The following is a 17,071-nucleotide window of genomic DNA, read 5'->3' as shown; positions in this document are numbered from 1 at the left end:
AAAGTTACATCACTCTAATTTACTTTTATTAAATCACAATTTTGTTGAAACCAGTGTTTGATTAAATATCTTCACCAGGTTTATCATGCATGCAAAACTTCACAATAATTATTGTCATTAAATCTCTATGAGTTTATTTTTTATTATATTTTAAAATAAAAAATACTATAATTTAAGTTCTTCATAAATAAGTGAATTTTTAGTATCCAAATTCCAAATCAACTTGATATCTGTAATACCCAAATATTACATTATGGGAAAAAGCTATCAAGTACTATAATTTTGTAAAAGTTATCGTAAATGTAATTTATTTTGGCTCAAACAAGTAGTTTTGTTATTTGTAACATAACTTAAAGCTGCGTCTAAGTAGCTTTTACAATAAAGACACTTGCCATATGTTACAAAAGGCTGTAGGTGTAAGATTATATTTTTTGAAAAATATTGTTTCACATTCACTCACATTCATTATTTCTGGCACATATCCATAACTGATATGAAAATATCCACATTTTAGCACATAAAAGGGGATATGTGAGAATCAAAACCCTTTAAGTTTTATTATTTTGTAACCAAAATAACTTTTAAGTTAATAAAAAGATAAATTCACATGACCCTTATTATAGTTTTGCATCATACCCGCAGTCTTGCTTTATGACGCCCTTGTTTTGCAGGTTCGGTCGATGCTTAGGTCTCTACAGAGGTGCGACTAAGGTTCTGACATGTACAGTGACTTTAAGCTAACATTAGAGGTTGTGGAGGAGCTGGGCCGACTTAAATTGGCAAATGCGCTCGTGGAAGCATCTAACATTGGTACAGAGGCCCCAGGTCGCGGCTAGCAAAGTGGTGGGTCTCGAGGGCATGGATGTCGTGGAGGTGGTTGAGTTGGTCCCGGTCGTACGACCGAGCCAAAATCCATCTATGAGGAAGGGGATGAGTCGGGTGTAGAAGAATCATGGCTTGAGGATGATTGGGTACTGTCTAATGAAGGCGGTGGGACACCGTAATGCATGTCTGATGTTGGTGCTGGGCCATCCCATACCGCCGGTCATAGGGACACTGTTCCAGCCCAGACTATGTCCCGTGGTGCTAGCAAGGAGTACGAGGACCCTCCCCATATGTCGCCCCCAGTGTTCAGTGGATCTGCCTATGATGGTGGATGCATATTTGTCCCCACACCAGGCATGCCCACCCCACCTCTAGTGCATGTGGAGCCCACCATAGGACCTTCATCTCCATCCCCCCATGAAGAGCCTGTACAGATTGAGTAGATACCGGGTGAGGACATTGAGCCGGTAGAGGGTTTGCAGAGATCGCGACGCCTTCCTGCGCACGCTCCCCATTGCAGGACCAGTGATAGTATGTAATTCGTCTACACTTCCAATCTTCTTGAGCTAATTATATTGTGCATTTGATTGAATAAGTTCATTTAATTACATTGTTTTGTCTAATGAAATAGGTAAGATGAGACCTGTGAGGGAATATGGGTGGAAACAAAATGGTCATTGAGTAGTTAAAGAGGGTAGGGTGTTCATGCTACTGTGGTGGCGCATTTCAGGTAAAATTCTGCTACATGTGTTTGTTGTTGTCATTATCGTGTGTTTTCCCATACATTGTGTAAATATTTAGGTTGCGTCGTCGAAGTAGACTTCAAAGTTACTTGTTAAAAAAGTCAAAGATACTTAGTTAAAAAACCAAATAGGAAATCAGTGTTTAATTCATTAAATGAAAATCCTGCCTCAGACAGGTCTGAAATAAGGTTGGACTGGATTCAAGAAACTACAATGCCCCAAGTAGGATTGGGTGCGATGGCAGGATTTATGGTTGCCCCATATATATATACACACACACATGGAGTCTTGAAAATAACTAAACTAACTTCTAGATTGAATAGAATTATCATGTTAAACTACAGTGGGGGTACTTATGAATTGGACGTGACAACAAAATATTGGTGCAAAATCCAAAAACCACGTGATACGTATTGGGAATGGCCTCTGTTGCTTTAATGACCTTGAAAGTGGCTTATTTGAGTAGATACTTTACCTCCATGCCTAAACCTCACATTTTCTTGGACATAGAATTACCCCCCCCCCTCTCTCTCTCTCTCTTCCATATACTGGGTGATAAATTTTCTTCAATTTAGATTCATTCTACTAATTTAACTTTATTCTACTGTATGTTTTTTCTAGAGGATTTTCTCCTATGCTTTTTTAAACAAAATTAGAACAATTTATACAAGACTTAGCAATAACAACCTCCTATTAATCACATTATATTCTTGTTTAGCTTTTTAGAATTTAGTATCTATATGGATCATACTAAGATTCTAAACATAGGTTGTTTTAGTAGCAGATGCAAAGAATACTATTTGTGACGAGGCATCACAATCTCCCTCACACATACCCTAATGTTCTTGTTAAGATCCATACTGTGTTGTGGTGTCCCTGAGTCACATTGTGTTATCAATACCATTTGTCACAACTTGAGGAAAGTGGAAGTAACATTTGCGATATACTCTAAAAGAACTAGTCAAGTTATAATTAGTACTCATTGTAATCACTTATATAAACCAAATTGACCTAGCAAACACATTATATGAAACCTAGCATACACCTATGCAATCCACACTCATATCAAATCCATCCAGTATCAATCTAGAATTAGGGTAACATCTCTAATGCATATTAAGTCTATATGAGCTATGTTAGTGGTTAAGCAAAGCCTCATCTGTAACTTAAATAATATATAATAAAAGAAAAAAAAAATTAAAGCACAGATATAATTAATGATTTTCCTAGGTGGTGACACTAGTGTTAAAAATCATGCTTGAATTCAAATGCATGAAGAGACAAAGGAATAATAGACACAAAGAGAAGTGTGTTGAATCTGCTGATCTTGGTCGGTTCCAAGTGCCAAGAGGCATCTTGGCTTCTAGTGAAATGGATGCAATTGGCCACTGTTATTCTGGTTCAAGCCTTTGCCACATAAGGAAATAAAAAAGAGCTAGGTAGGTCTTTTTACTTAAAATTGTGGTACAGCTAAGTACTATGGTTTTTTTTTTTTTTTTTGATATCATTCAAAAAGAGATAAACCAAGAGTTATACCTTTGCTGGATTGTACCAACAATAGTTCAAAGGCACTTGCGTTGCCATTTTAGCTACAGACCAAACCTGTTTAACTACAACATGGGGCACAAAAAGCATATTACAAAACAACCCTGATTGAGAAAGGAACTTTAGATCAACTAGCCTAGTATTATCTAACCATTCAGAAGTTGTTTTCTTCCTAAAGGCTTGAACAACCTTTCTGTCATCACCCAACAAAAAAATATGTTGAAAACACTAACACCCTGCATATTTACAGCTTCATAGGCAAAAGAGCATCTTTTAGTCTTCTTATACCTTGCTCCTGCAATCTTCAAGATGAATTGCCATTAACCAGTTGCAGATTGCTGTTCTGGTTTTGGTCCTCCTGAGTTCCTTTTGTAGAGTGGCTGGTCATTGAAAGATTCTTTGTACCTGCAAGATAGAGCTTGAGTTGTTAGTATAATATCCATAGAATTTGGATTTGCTCCTTCATGGACCACCCAGTTTCTATGGTTCCAAATTGACCATGGATATGTAAAAATAACTTGAAAATACTCCATAGAGCTTGGCTCCTTCTATTTGTATCTGAGAAGAAGTGAGGTCAACCATTATTGAACTGTTATGCTACTGAAATCAGAAGAATGAACAGCCGAACCTGAACCATGCTAGTAAGCTCTGGTGAGAGGACAACAGAAAAAGGTGTGAGGTAGACTCATCCTCTTCATTACAGAAAGGGCACAAAGAAAGGGATGTAATCCCTCTATTATATAGACTAAAGCATGGTTGGTAATCTGTCAAGCATGAGTTTTCACACAAATGCATTAATTTTTAGAGGGACTTTAACACCCCAAATTAAGTTCCACACCCCTGCTTGCTACTGTGTTGGTCTTTGAGTAGTTGGGCAATCCTTAACCAATATCTCATAAGCAGATTTAACCTCATAATGCCCTTCCCCTGAATACTTCCATCAAAGTTTGTCTTGGATAGCATTAGTTCTAGATATAGGAATTTGCAAAATTTCCAAAGCTTGAGAGGAGGGATATAAAGATCTAACTAATTTACCTTCTACGAATAAGAGTTATGATCAATCAAGTCCCCAAAAGTTCTTGTAGATAAGCATGGATGGTCTACCTACAGATTTGGATGGGTAAACCAGTCTTGATGGTTTAGAGGAATATCAAAACCTCTTCCTACCCTCCATTTCCTTCCTTCAACTTGGGATTATTTATCTTAATGATGTTCTTCCAAATCCAAGATTGGTGGGGCTTAAGGATGCATTCTTGTATTGAAGCTCTAGGGAAATACTTAGCTTTGAAAGTTCTTGCTAGGAGAGAATTTGTGTTTTGAGTGATTCTCCAATATTGTTTTGCCAACATGGATTGATTCATTAAATTGAAATTTTTACAACCTAATCCACCATTCCTCTTTGCCTGACAGATTTGATCCCAATTGATAAGATGAAGTTTATGCTCCCCCTGATCATGCTCCCACCAAAAAGCCCTAACAATTGCATCCATTTTGTTGCAGACACTTTCAGGCACCCTAAAACAAGAGAAAGTGTAAAGAGGAAGGGATTGCAAGACTGATGAGATGAGGGTTGTTCTACCTGCCTGGGAAAGGAGTTTTACTTTCCATCCTTGCAATTTAGCATTAAGTTTATCAATAAGAAACTAGAAATTAGCAACTCTATTCCCTCTTAACTTGGAATCTATTCCAAGATATTTGCTAGGATTTTGGACAAGATTCACTTGCAACATTCTAACTAAGGAATTCTGATTAGATTAGGCATATTTGGGGAGTAGTATAAGTCAGATTTTGACAAATTAATTTTCTGACTCGAAATCTTCCAATACCAATTAAGGATTTTCATTATGTTATCTAAGGAGTGCTTATCCTATTTAAAAAATAAAAAAGAGTCATCAACAAACAAAAAATGGGTAAAGGACAGCCCACTCCTCCCTATTTTGATTCCTTTTTATCCTATTTGAGCTCTCTGCCTGTAGAAGGGAAATGGAAAGGATGTTTGCACGCATAAGAAAAAGGTATAGGGACAAAGGATCCCCTTGTCTCAATCCTTATGCAGGTATGAAGGGGGTTGTTAGGTTCCCATTTATAAGCAAAGTATAGGACACTGAGGACACACATTCCATAATCTAATTAATCCATTTTGAATCAAACTTCATAACAGACAGGATAGCTCTTAGGAAATTCCAATTTACCCTATCATAGGCTTTACTCATATCTATCTTTAAAGCACCAAAACTGAGTTTTCTTCCTTTCTTTTTCCTGAGGACATTAAAGATTTCATGGGCTAAGAGGATGTTATCTGAAATATTTCTTCCTTGGATAAAAGCATTTTGATAGGGTGTTATTAGGCTGTCCATGATAGGCTTTAGTATGTTAACAAGAAGTTTGGATATGACTTTATAAACCACATTACATAGACTAATAGGCTTGAAATGTGTAACCTCATTAAGATAAGTGACTTTGGGTATAAGGGTGATAAAGGTATGGTTGAGGGGCTTAAAAAGAGAACTTGAATGGAAGAAAGCTTGGACAGTATTAGTGACATCTGTCTAGACTATGTTCCAGAATTCCTGAAAGAAAAAAGATAGAATGCCATCAGGTCCAAGGGCCTTGTGAGGACCCAATTGGAAGATTTTCTCCTCAATTTCCACATCTAATATTGGCCTATTAAGCATACTGCATTGCTGCTCAGATATGACAGGAATAGGTAGGGTCTCAAGTTGTTGGATGATCTCATCAACACTGATGTTGTTATTATTCTCATAGCTTTTCATGAAATAAAAAGTGAGTATGCTTTCAATCTCATCAGGTATGTCAGACCTTGATCATTTTTTAATTGTAAGATTCTACTCCTAGCCCTTCTCTGTTTGGCCACAGTTTGAAAGAATTTAGTATTCCTATTCCCTTGTAGAATCCACTTGGTCCTTGCCTTTTGAGCCTACATCAATTCCTCCCTGTCTAGTAAAACCTCAATTTCCTTTCTAAGATTTTTCTCCTTCTGCACATCATCCTTAGAACTAATTGAATACTGAAGTTTTTGTAAGTCAGCTTGCTTCAGTTTAATGCCATTCTCTACCCTTCCAAACACCCTTCTATTCCATTCCAAAGCTGTCCTTTTTCACATTTAAGATCTTGTTTCTCAACCTTACAGCCCTAGATCCCTGAGACTGCACATTCCAGGCCTGTTGAATCATCTCTCTACAACTATGGTGGGTAAGCCACATACATTCAAATCTAAAAGGTCTTTTTCTGAAAGGGCTTTGTACTTCCAAATCTAGAATGATTGGTCCATGATCAGAGCGAATTATAGGAAGCTTTCTAAGAGAATATAAAGGGTAACTATTGATCCATTCTATAGTAGCAAAGGCCCCGTCAAGTCTTTCCATGACAAAATCCTCATCCTCCCTATTATTCATTATTGTGAATTTTTGACCAGAAGCTGCCAAATCACACAATTGCAATTCATCTATCACCTGTTGGAAAAGTTGTGCACCAACAGGACTACCTTAATGAAAAGATAACTTCTCATCTTTTGATAGGACTTGGTTGAAGTTCCCAATACAGAGCCAGTTTAGGTGAGCACAACATTTAAGAGATTTTAGTTGATGCCATACTTCTTCTCTTTTGGAATGTTTAGGATGACCATAGACAAATGTAACAAATAAAGGACTACCTTTATTATCTAAGAGATCAATGCGAATGAGATGTTCAGAATCATAAATGACCCTAAGATTTTGCCTGGGCATCCATGCCAAAATAAGACCACCACTAAACCCTACCCTTAGGACTTCCCATCCATTTGAAAAACCACATTTAACCCACACAATTTCCCCTCTGTTTTAGCTAACCTAGTTTCCATCAAGAACATAATATTTGGTTTGAATTCTTGGGCTTTTTTTGACATTGCAGAACTACAGAGGGTTTGCCCAAACCTCTACAGTTCCAACTCAAGATCCTCTTGGCTGTTGGGGAAGCTGAGTAGGGCCAGCTTCCCAACACCCAATTGAATTTTCTAGGAGATAATAGTGATAGACAGTCTCATCATGTATGCAATAGTAAAGGGGGATTGTATTGTTACCTTCCCTGGGAAAGAATCCACAAAGTAGTCTTTGCCAAATGTTCCTGCCTAGCCTTCCCAGCTCTGAACCAAGCCTTTTCCTTAATGTGCCACATTTAGTCTCCAGCCACTCATTACAATATAAGCTTGGCATAAATAATGTTCATGTACTTATTAGATGCCCTTAGCTTCTATTTTTTTATTTTTGTTAATCATTAGAATCTTTAATAATTAGGTGGATCCCATGCTCTCTTATCATATAATCAGCATCAAAACATAAGAAAATAGAGTTAGGCTTTCTAGATTCTCGAGTTTAGTCTTAAAGTTGTGGCTTTTTGTTAGTTTTTTTTTAAAAAAATTTAGGACCCCATAAGGTTTAGGCTTTAGCTCCCCCACATTAACGGTCTCAATGCAATGACTCCATCCATATGGTCTACTGACTAAGCCACCATACAAAAAGAAAGAAAGAAAAAGGAGCACAACAAAGCAAGTAAAAGAAGATAAGGCAAATTAAGTTGGTATTTGTTAAAGATCATTATTCATTACCCCATCTTTCAACAATTCCCTGTTCCATTACTTTTTCCAAAGTTTATTTTTTTGATTAATATTATAAAAACTAACAATATGTGATTAAATTTGAGCATTAATGCAGCATTGTGGAATGTGGGTCATGCTAAGCCACCATTTGGAAACCAGGACCACTGATCATGTGCATAATCCTTTAAAAAATGGTGAACAATGATCTTGATTAGCAGCAACTATGCATATTGTGATATCTTGAATTATTATGTGAATTAAATTGGATAAGTTTATGTTGTCAACATGGAAGAGGGGCAAGAATGGTGCAAATATGCCTATGACAAGTTCGAGGCAAACCAAGAGAAGGCGAAGCTCTATATCGTTAGACGGATGAGCGCGCAACAATGTTTATATACAGTGGAGACACAGTCTAATCTTTTGGCTACTAGCGGGGGAGATCACACGCATAGGGTTGATCTAATGGAGATGACGTGCACATGTGGGAAATGGGAAGCATACAAGATCCCCTATTCACACTTAAATAGCAGTTTGTGCTAAGTATGAACAAGATGCAACGGAGTTTATGGATCCTTTCTACTGCATGTCCGAATGGTACCACAACTATGAGCCAATATTCCAACCATTGAAAGATAGGTTAGAATGGTTGGATCCAAAAGAAAGGAGAAAAGTGATGCCAAACCCACGATTAATCCGAGAGAAAGGTCGGCCTAAATCTACAAGAATCCGTAGTGAGATGGATGAGTAGGATAGGGAGTTACCAACCTCTTTGTGGATTGAGAATGGACTGAAGTCGAGGTGTGGGTTGTGTCGCCAAGAGGGGCATAATTGTCATACATGTCCGACTAAAAATGTGGAATCAACAACCTGTGGTGCTACATAGTAGGTAATAATTACAAGTCATAGTAACAAGGGGGGACATATCATTAGTTATTCTCATCATCTGTTGTCAATTAGTCTTGTTAATAGCATTGTGCAAACATTATGAATTCACATGTTTAGGTATGCATGATGCTAGAGGTCTAAACTACGATGATATATATATTGGTTAATAATGGACGAAGGAGTTGATTTTTAATTGGCGAATTTAGTGCTCCCCTACATTTGTAGATATTAAATTATATAAGTTGTAATTAAGATTCCCGGAGTAATTTTTAAATTGTATCTTGTGATTAGTTGTACAAGTAGTTGCTTCTTCTAGTAGATGCAGTATTGATGTATTTTTATTTATACTTGTGCAGATATGGGATTCGTGGCAAAGAGATAGTTTTTGTGGTGCTACTTGAACTCAAATATCTTTTTGTAAAGTATGAGAAGACATCATTTATATATAAATGGTTGTACTTACGTTGTGAACAACTTGGTTCAATGGTTTTAAAAGTATAATGGCTCTTTATTTCCTTTGTAGATTGTATGGATGATTTTTTTTATGGATGTGGTTGGAAATGAATGGATGATTTGTTTATGGATGTGGTTGAAATTGTATGGATGATTTGTTTATGGAAGCGGTTATGAACAGGTAAAATTTTATGATAAATAAACAGGTAAAATTAGCATGGTTCTGAACAGTTCTACATGAGTTTTCAGTTTAAGGTGAAATGCATGCTTCAAATACTCAATTTTTTTGTTATCAAGTTATGTTGCAGGTAACTCGATTATAGGAAAATCGAGTTATTCACAAGACCCCTCTAGACACTTAGATTCCTTTTGGATTGCATTTGGATCCGTCCAAAGTTCTGGACTAGACCTGGGCCAAAAGGGAGTAACTTGATTTTGTTGTTATCGAGTTACTTTGCACGTAACTCGATTATAAGGAAATCAAGTTATTCACAAGACCCTTCTACCTCCTTGGATTCCTCCTAGATTGCATATGGATCCGTCCAAAGTTCTGGATTGGACCTGGAACCAAAAGGGAGTAACACAATTTTGTTTTTATCGAGTTACGTTGCATGTAACTCGATTATAGGGAAATCGAGTTATTCACAAGACCCCTCTAGACACTTGGATTTCTCTTGGATTGCATCTGGATCAGTCCAAAGGTCTAGAGTGGACCTGGAACCAAAAGGGAGTAGCTCAATTTTGTTGTTATCGAGTTAAGTTGCACGTAACTTGATTCTTCAATAATCGAGTTACTTATAGTAACTCGAGTACCTAAAAATTGAGTTATGCCCTAGCCCATGATGATAAGTTCACCATTTCTATAGAATCTGCAGCAATTGAGAAATAAGGTTTTCGATTGCTCTCGATACATTTGGCTAGAATCGACAATTTCCTGCGCAAATTCTTCGAAAATTTTATGCAATAAGACTCTTTTAACCGTTATTGTTTTTAAAATTGTTGGGAAATTTAGATCTCAGTTGATAGAATTAACAAGTTTTAAATCCAATTTTTTAATTAGATTTATTATGAATAAACTTGTTAAAACAAACAAACATTAATATCATGTCAATATCATGCAGTAGAAAAATTAAATAAGACAAGATATGATGACCTAGGAAAACTAATATAACAAACTAGTTTCACAGTAAAAAAACCTGAGGGAAAACCTTCCCGAAAAGCAATTCACTATAGTAAAGAGAAGTTTCAAATCTAGTACAAAACCTTTGTCTCTAGACTCTACAATCCTCATAGATGAACTTACAGCAGAAACCTTCTACCGCTTCAGAACCTCTAAACTCTTCAATATATGAGTGCTACCCTTTGATGCATGGATCCCCGTACGTGACTCCCTTTGCATGAATCCCAGTACGTGACTCACTCACCAACTTGAGGAAGAAGAATTGAGGAAGAAGAATGTTGGCTGCAAAGTTCTTCACTTCATCAACAATGAAGATCAAGAAGCACTTGGTTACAAAACCCTAAGGCGCAAAAACACAGTAGCTTCTTTTAGAGAGAATAAGGCATCGGTCACTTTTTCATGTGTTCTTTATGTATTCTCTTATGTGATTTCAAAATAAGCCTTATATATGCTTAGGGTTGTGAGAAAAGAAACCCTACACATACATGTTAGCATGAGCCAAAAATCAAATCTGGAAATCTGAATTTCGTAAAACTCGATAGATATGGCTATCAAGCTAGCTGTCGAGACCTTGATAGATACCTATCTGTTGAGAAGCTGTCGAGATTTAATGAACAACACTTTTCACACTTGAATCTTGGACAAACTTGCATGGCTTCAATACTTGGACTTGAACTCTTGTTCCTTTAAGTATTAAACACATCCTAGATCTACTCAATTACAAGTAAAGTGCGTTTTGTCAAAGGATTAGCTAATTACATAACATGTTGACATATGTCTCTAACAACCAATCACATATGTCCTAACAAAAATTACACATGGTGGTGCGTTATTCTCCAAGTTTTGTTCTCAATTTCAAACTTCATTGTCTATGTGGATTGTGATGAAATTGGGTGTTTGGATCTGAAATTCTTAATGGGTTAGGTAGTATGAATGTTGTATGCCTATTTAATACTCTATAGTTGCAAAAAGTACATTAGATTTTGTTGAAAACTAAAAATCTAGGGCTGATAATGCATGCTTGGCAATTTGGGGATTTCATGATTATGGGTGCAAATGTCAGAACTGGTTAATAGTCCCTTGTGTATGCATTTTGTTGACAGGTTTTATACATCTCATTGAAAAATGTCATGATCTCTAATGAAATACAGAAGTTGGAGGATTAGAATGTAGGTTTGCATGCGAAATTGGGGATTTTCATGAACGTGGGGGGTTTTGTTCTATACGGGTCATTGCAAACTTAGGTGTTGATAGGTTCTATACCTTTCATGGTTTTAATAGTTGGGTTTGGTTCAGCATATTATGTACTATTTATGGATTAGGAAAACCAAGATGAAAAAAATATATATATGAAGGTACAGTTGGGAAATGAGTACGTGTTTGTGTGTATATATTTGTCCCCGTGGCTGTTTGTGTGTTGGTGGGTGAGAAAGTATGAACAAATTTAAACGAAGTCGAGAAATAAGTATTTAGTGCTGAAACATTCATCGTTACTTTGATGAGTATCTTTGGAAGTAGTTTTCCCCCTTTATGCTATTGTTAATAACTGTTTAAGACTTTGATTAGTATTGTTTCCTAATCAAGATGACTGCCGAATATATTTAGGGTTTACCGAAGTAGTACTTCATACATAATGCGTATCTATGCATCTTGTGTAGTAAGAGGATTAAAATGTGGGTGTTGTGTTTATCTCTTCGTAATGCGGTTTTTGGGTTTGTTTTTCAATTTTTTTTTTTGTTTATTTAACTTGGGTGCAGTTTTGTGAGATGATCATGTTTCCATTACTGACCATCAGTTAGTTATGGCTCCGAGGAGGGGTAAGAGGGGAAAATCCAAAGCCAAAGGGGCTACATCCGAACCTGAAGTGGTGTTTGATCAATTAAGGTTCCAAACACACACATATGAGCAAACCTTTGAAAACTTGATGAAGTATAGGTCTATTTAGGGAGAAAGGTAAATCAATTTAGATAAATTGCATCCTTTTCTCCGTGGGAATCTACAGTCTAGGCATTGGATGTCTCTATGTACAAATATAGAACCCCCTCCAGCTGACTTGATTAAAGAATTCTATTTGAATCTTGCGGTGTATGAGGATGTTCACAATGGATATTATGTGACATCGTGGATACGTGATGTAACGTGTACAATAACTAGGGACGTAGTATCTGATGCTCTTGATGTACCTGTGATTTGTAGACCTACCTATCCATACTTTGAGTCTCCTCGTATTGATGATGTTATGAATTTTCTTTGTGTAAGATCAGTCAGCTGGGGTTTTAACCGAAGTATTAGCTCAAGTGAGTTAACTGAGCTTAATTATATCTTCTTTAGGATAGCTTGTTATAACATCTTCCCTATCTCTCATGTCTATACAATCCCTATAGACAAGTGTCTCTTTCTTTACGCCCTCGTCCCTGATTGTTCCATTTGCTTTCCTTCCTTTTTCCTTCAAACCATTGTGGAGGTGCGTAGGAGCAAGTATAAGAGGCATGATCTGTTCTTTCCAATTTTCATCCATAGGGTCCTCAAATACTTAGGACTACAGAACTTTCCTTCCCAAGAGTTGGTCCACATCTTGGTCCCTATAAGAGCCAAATTTCTAAAACAGCGGAGTGCCCAAAAGAAGTTTGTCGACCCCAGTGTTGGTTCATCCAAGAGACCACGAGTATGGTCTATTGCTATTGATGTTCCTGATGAGGACATGCATGGGGATCCCATAACTGCTGTGGTCGAGGATGGTGATGATGAGGTAGATGTTCACACTGCCACTGCAGCGCATACAGGCCCTCCTCCTCCCTCTGTTCGAGCTATGATGGAGACCACTATGACAACTCAAGCAGCCTATGAATAGCTTTTAGATGGTCTTGTTGCCGAGGTTGCAGCTCTGCGAATGGACTTAGTTGACTATAGACGTCCTGTTCCACCTTCTCTACCATCTGACTCTTGATGATTGCCATTGGCCATTGTACCCAAGGGGGAGACGAAGTTTTTGTAGTTGCTATGTAGTGACTTTTAGCTAGTTGTATATTTTGTTATTTTAGTGGCAGTTTGAAGAACATGGTATTTGTGGAAAGTACTTTGATATATTAATATGATGGTTAGTTTAGTTTCATGCCCATTATTATTATTATTACTATTATTGAAATGGTTCTAACTATAAGAATTTTTTATGTTATTTTGTGATTCTATATAATATCAAGTAGATCAAAAAATGTAAATAAGATTTATTTCATAATTTCTTATAGCATTCATATGTTATTAGATCATAGTAATTATTAATACAAATTGAAGGTTTGTGAAAGCACAGTTGGTTTACAGGGTTTGATATTGACGATGAACCACTTAGGAGATTTTCCTTGGAGTAATGGATCACACTAGCCAACGAAGTTTAGGCAATTGTTTTTATTGCAGGTTTTGGTTTTTCAGTCATGTATTTTCTAGTGATTGACCTCTCCTTTTTTATGTATGGGTTTAATATTGGATATTATTTTCCCTCTTAAATGAGCATTTATATTATTCTGAATTTGGTCCCCATGTGGATTGTACCTCATGCAACATATTTTCATTACAAAATTTATTGATGAACCCTTGCAGTGCAGTCAGTTTACACAATTAATGAGATAACAATAAAATATGCTTAGGTCATGCTTTGCGTAACAGCAACAAAAAAATAATAAAAATAGAGTGACACTTGGCACGACCTCATGCACTCTTGCATTAGGTCTAAGGGTTTTTTTTAATAAAATATTGATTTTTTTGCTTTCGCGCTACTGGAATGGAGTATACGAATGTTAAACTTATAGAAGTCTTATAATGCTATTCACTATCATTTCTTCATTGTGTTGTTCAATTGGTCAATGCATCGCACGAGTTAGTGACCAGTAATAGTAATAATAACTATAACAGTAATAATAACTACAACAGGGTAACTCACATGATAACTTTAAATTCCCACCGAACCTCAAAGAGCAGAAACAATATCAGTCCAAAAAAAAAAAAATAGAGTAACTTGATCCGCTAGCTACTTTTGCACCAAGTCTAGTCCTATCAAACTACTTCACGTGAATAATCTCTACATATTGTGAATATGTACGCAAAATTTCTCACAGTACCCTCATCAGCCGGTTACTATTGCCCTAATTCTAGTCATATTAAATGGAATCACGTGAATATAGTTCAAATGACTAATGCGGCCAACTTTTCCACTGCTATGCGACAGCTTCTGAGAGTTTCACCATGCTCATTGAAATAGAAACACATTCACGTGATTCATTACGCATGCTTCTACACATTCACATTCACGTGACCTAAACAATAAAATATGTTTAGGTCATGCTTTACGTGATAGCAACAAAAAAATAATAAAAATAGAGCGATATTTGGCATAACCTCATGCACTCCTGCATTAGGTCTAAGGGTTTTTTTTAATGAAATATTGATTCTTTTTCTTTCATGCTACTGTAATGGAGTATATGAATATTAAACTTATAGAAGTCTTATAATGCTATTCACTATCATTTTTTCATTGTGTTGTTCAATTGGTCAATGCATCGCACAAGTAAGTGACCAGTAATAGTCATAATAACTACAATAGGGTAACTCACATGATAACTTTAAATTCCCACCGAACCTCAAAGAGCAGAAACAGTATCAATCCAAAAAAAAAAATAGAGTACCTTGATCCGCAGCTACTTTTGCACGAAGTCTAGTCCTATCAAACTACTTCACGTGAATAATCTCTACTTGTTGTGAATATGTACGCAAAATTTCTCATAGTACCCTCATCAGCCGGTTACTATTGCCCTGATTCTAGTCATATCAAATGGAATCACGTGAATACGGTTCAAATGACTAATGCGGCCAACTTTTCCACTGCTATGCGATAGCTTCTGATAGTTTCACCATGCTCATTGAGATAGAAACACATTCACGTGATATGTTACGCATGCTTCTACACTACACTACATGGAACTATCGTTGTTGCACCAAGACCAATCATGTCAACCACATCAAACACACCGCACACGTCAACAAACATTACAGTTTAGTCGAGTCATTTTCTCAATTATGTGTGTACTATTCAACATCCGATCACTGTTCCACCCCTGTCCAGCCAGATCAAGCACAAGCCTTACTATCGGTCTCACGTGTATACTACTATTACCTGCAACACTTCACTGTATCATTTCAGAATTACTGCACCAAGTTTAGTCATATCAAGTGAACAACCTACATGTACCAATTACTATTATGCGGTTCAGCTTACTCTTGTACCAATTATGAATTGCTGCACCCAGTCTAGTCATATCAATCAATCAAGCTGACTCATGTACCAATTACTATTAACTAAACAACTTGCACATGGCCGACACTACCACATCACACAATTGCCCATGCATACCTTCTATATATAGTCGTGTAAGCATCACATCTAGATACACCTCAGTCAAATTCACCATTTGCAATGCCAATGCGCAACTGGCTCCTTACCCGTTTTCTTGATATTATGCAGGACTGCGGCTTGAATGGGAGTACCGCATGAATGAGTCCAACTCTACATACTGATCTCCTTTTACTCAAGGCACCTTTGGTGGACCGAGTCTAGCTAACAATGCCAAGGGGAAACATGGAGCAATGTAGGCGGGCGATGGCCAAAATCCAAAAGGAGAACAACCCGATGTTCCTTCTTAGGTGCAAATATCACCTGCTACAACTTGCAGAAGAGCAGGCCGCTGCAACCATCAGGCAACTCACCCTAGCAGAATGTAATAGTGTCCTCAGCTACGAGGACTACATGTCAGAATGAATATCTATATACTACATTGCCTAGCTAGGTTCTATGTAGGGTGCGTACTATCTTTAGAATTATGTTATCAATGTTGGTAATGCCAGTTGGTCGATATGCATGTCATGCATATTGATGGCATCTTGTGTAGGAAAATTTAGGTATTATGTGTTATGCATCTCATAAATTGCCTACCTCTTTGCTATAAGTAGTCATCTAAGATTACGCATCAAACGTGCATATTTATGCAAACAATGATAAGGTTTACATTGTCCCCTTAACATAAACACTGTTCCCTACACAGTACAAATACAACAATAGTGACACACATATATCTAAAACATAATTAAGGATAATAGTTATACATCAAAGTGCATGTTGACCACAACACGATTACTCTTCATCTGACATCTCCACATTCGACTAATAAATGGGTGTTGCAAGAAGTGATTGCATGTATCATACATGCTTATACAACTCACACTCCATTAATTCTTGAATCTCTACTTGGGTCCGATATCGATTGAGACGTATCTTCATTCAATTATTTTCTTCTCTTATGCGGCACAATGCTCTACGAAGTTCGTCAATAATGTCTGTTGGCATCTGCAATGCTAGTCGCCGAGGCACTGGCAACTTATAATCGGCCATCTCATCAAAAAACATCTCCTGTTCACAAAGTAACCAGTCCCACTCCGCCCTCCTGGTATTGTGGACTTGTGCACTATTTCGTAGGTTGGGATTGATTGGATAGCTGAATTCATCTTCAAGTTCCCAACAAGGACCTATCGCGGTGAACACATTGCATGATCTGTAGCGATAAGAGTCACCCATTGACCCTGACTACAATAACATCAAAAGATCGAGTTAACAATGTGCAACAACTATTAATAAATAATGTATAACTGCATAACATGGTACGCGACTAAGACATTTCTTAATTGATGTAGTTTTACGTGCTAGATCTATCATGTGGCCCGTAACTTAAACAAAAGAATAATCGTATAATGATACATAATGCATAGCACTGTGTGAATCAGAGATGAGGATCTGGTCAAGCA

The 17,071-nt window shown here is 37.0% G+C and overlaps 1 long non-coding RNA gene across 2 annotated transcripts; it reads left to right on the top strand.

Moving 5' to 3' along the window:
- The first annotated feature begins 601 nt into the window (after nucleotides 1-601).
- Nucleotides 602-9,172, top strand: LOC142609433 (uncharacterized). 2 transcript variants are annotated; one of them, XR_012839598.1, is made up of 5 exons: nucleotides 602-1,356; nucleotides 1,457-1,555; nucleotides 7,823-7,901; nucleotides 8,000-8,593; nucleotides 8,949-9,172. It is a non-coding gene; the product is annotated as an uncharacterized LOC142609433 (long non-coding RNA). The 2 variants fall into 2 exon arrangements; XR_012839597.1 differs by having other exon boundaries at nucleotides 7,823-8,593.
- Nucleotides 9,173-17,071: the final 7,899 nt, after the last annotated feature.

Source organism: Castanea sativa, chromosome 1, assembly GCF_040712315.1.
Source record: "Castanea sativa cultivar Marrone di Chiusa Pesio chromosome 1, ASM4071231v1".
NCBI lineage: Eukaryota > Viridiplantae > Streptophyta > Magnoliopsida > Fagales > Fagaceae > Castanea > Castanea sativa.
This window is presented reverse-complemented; position numbering and strand designations above follow the sequence as displayed.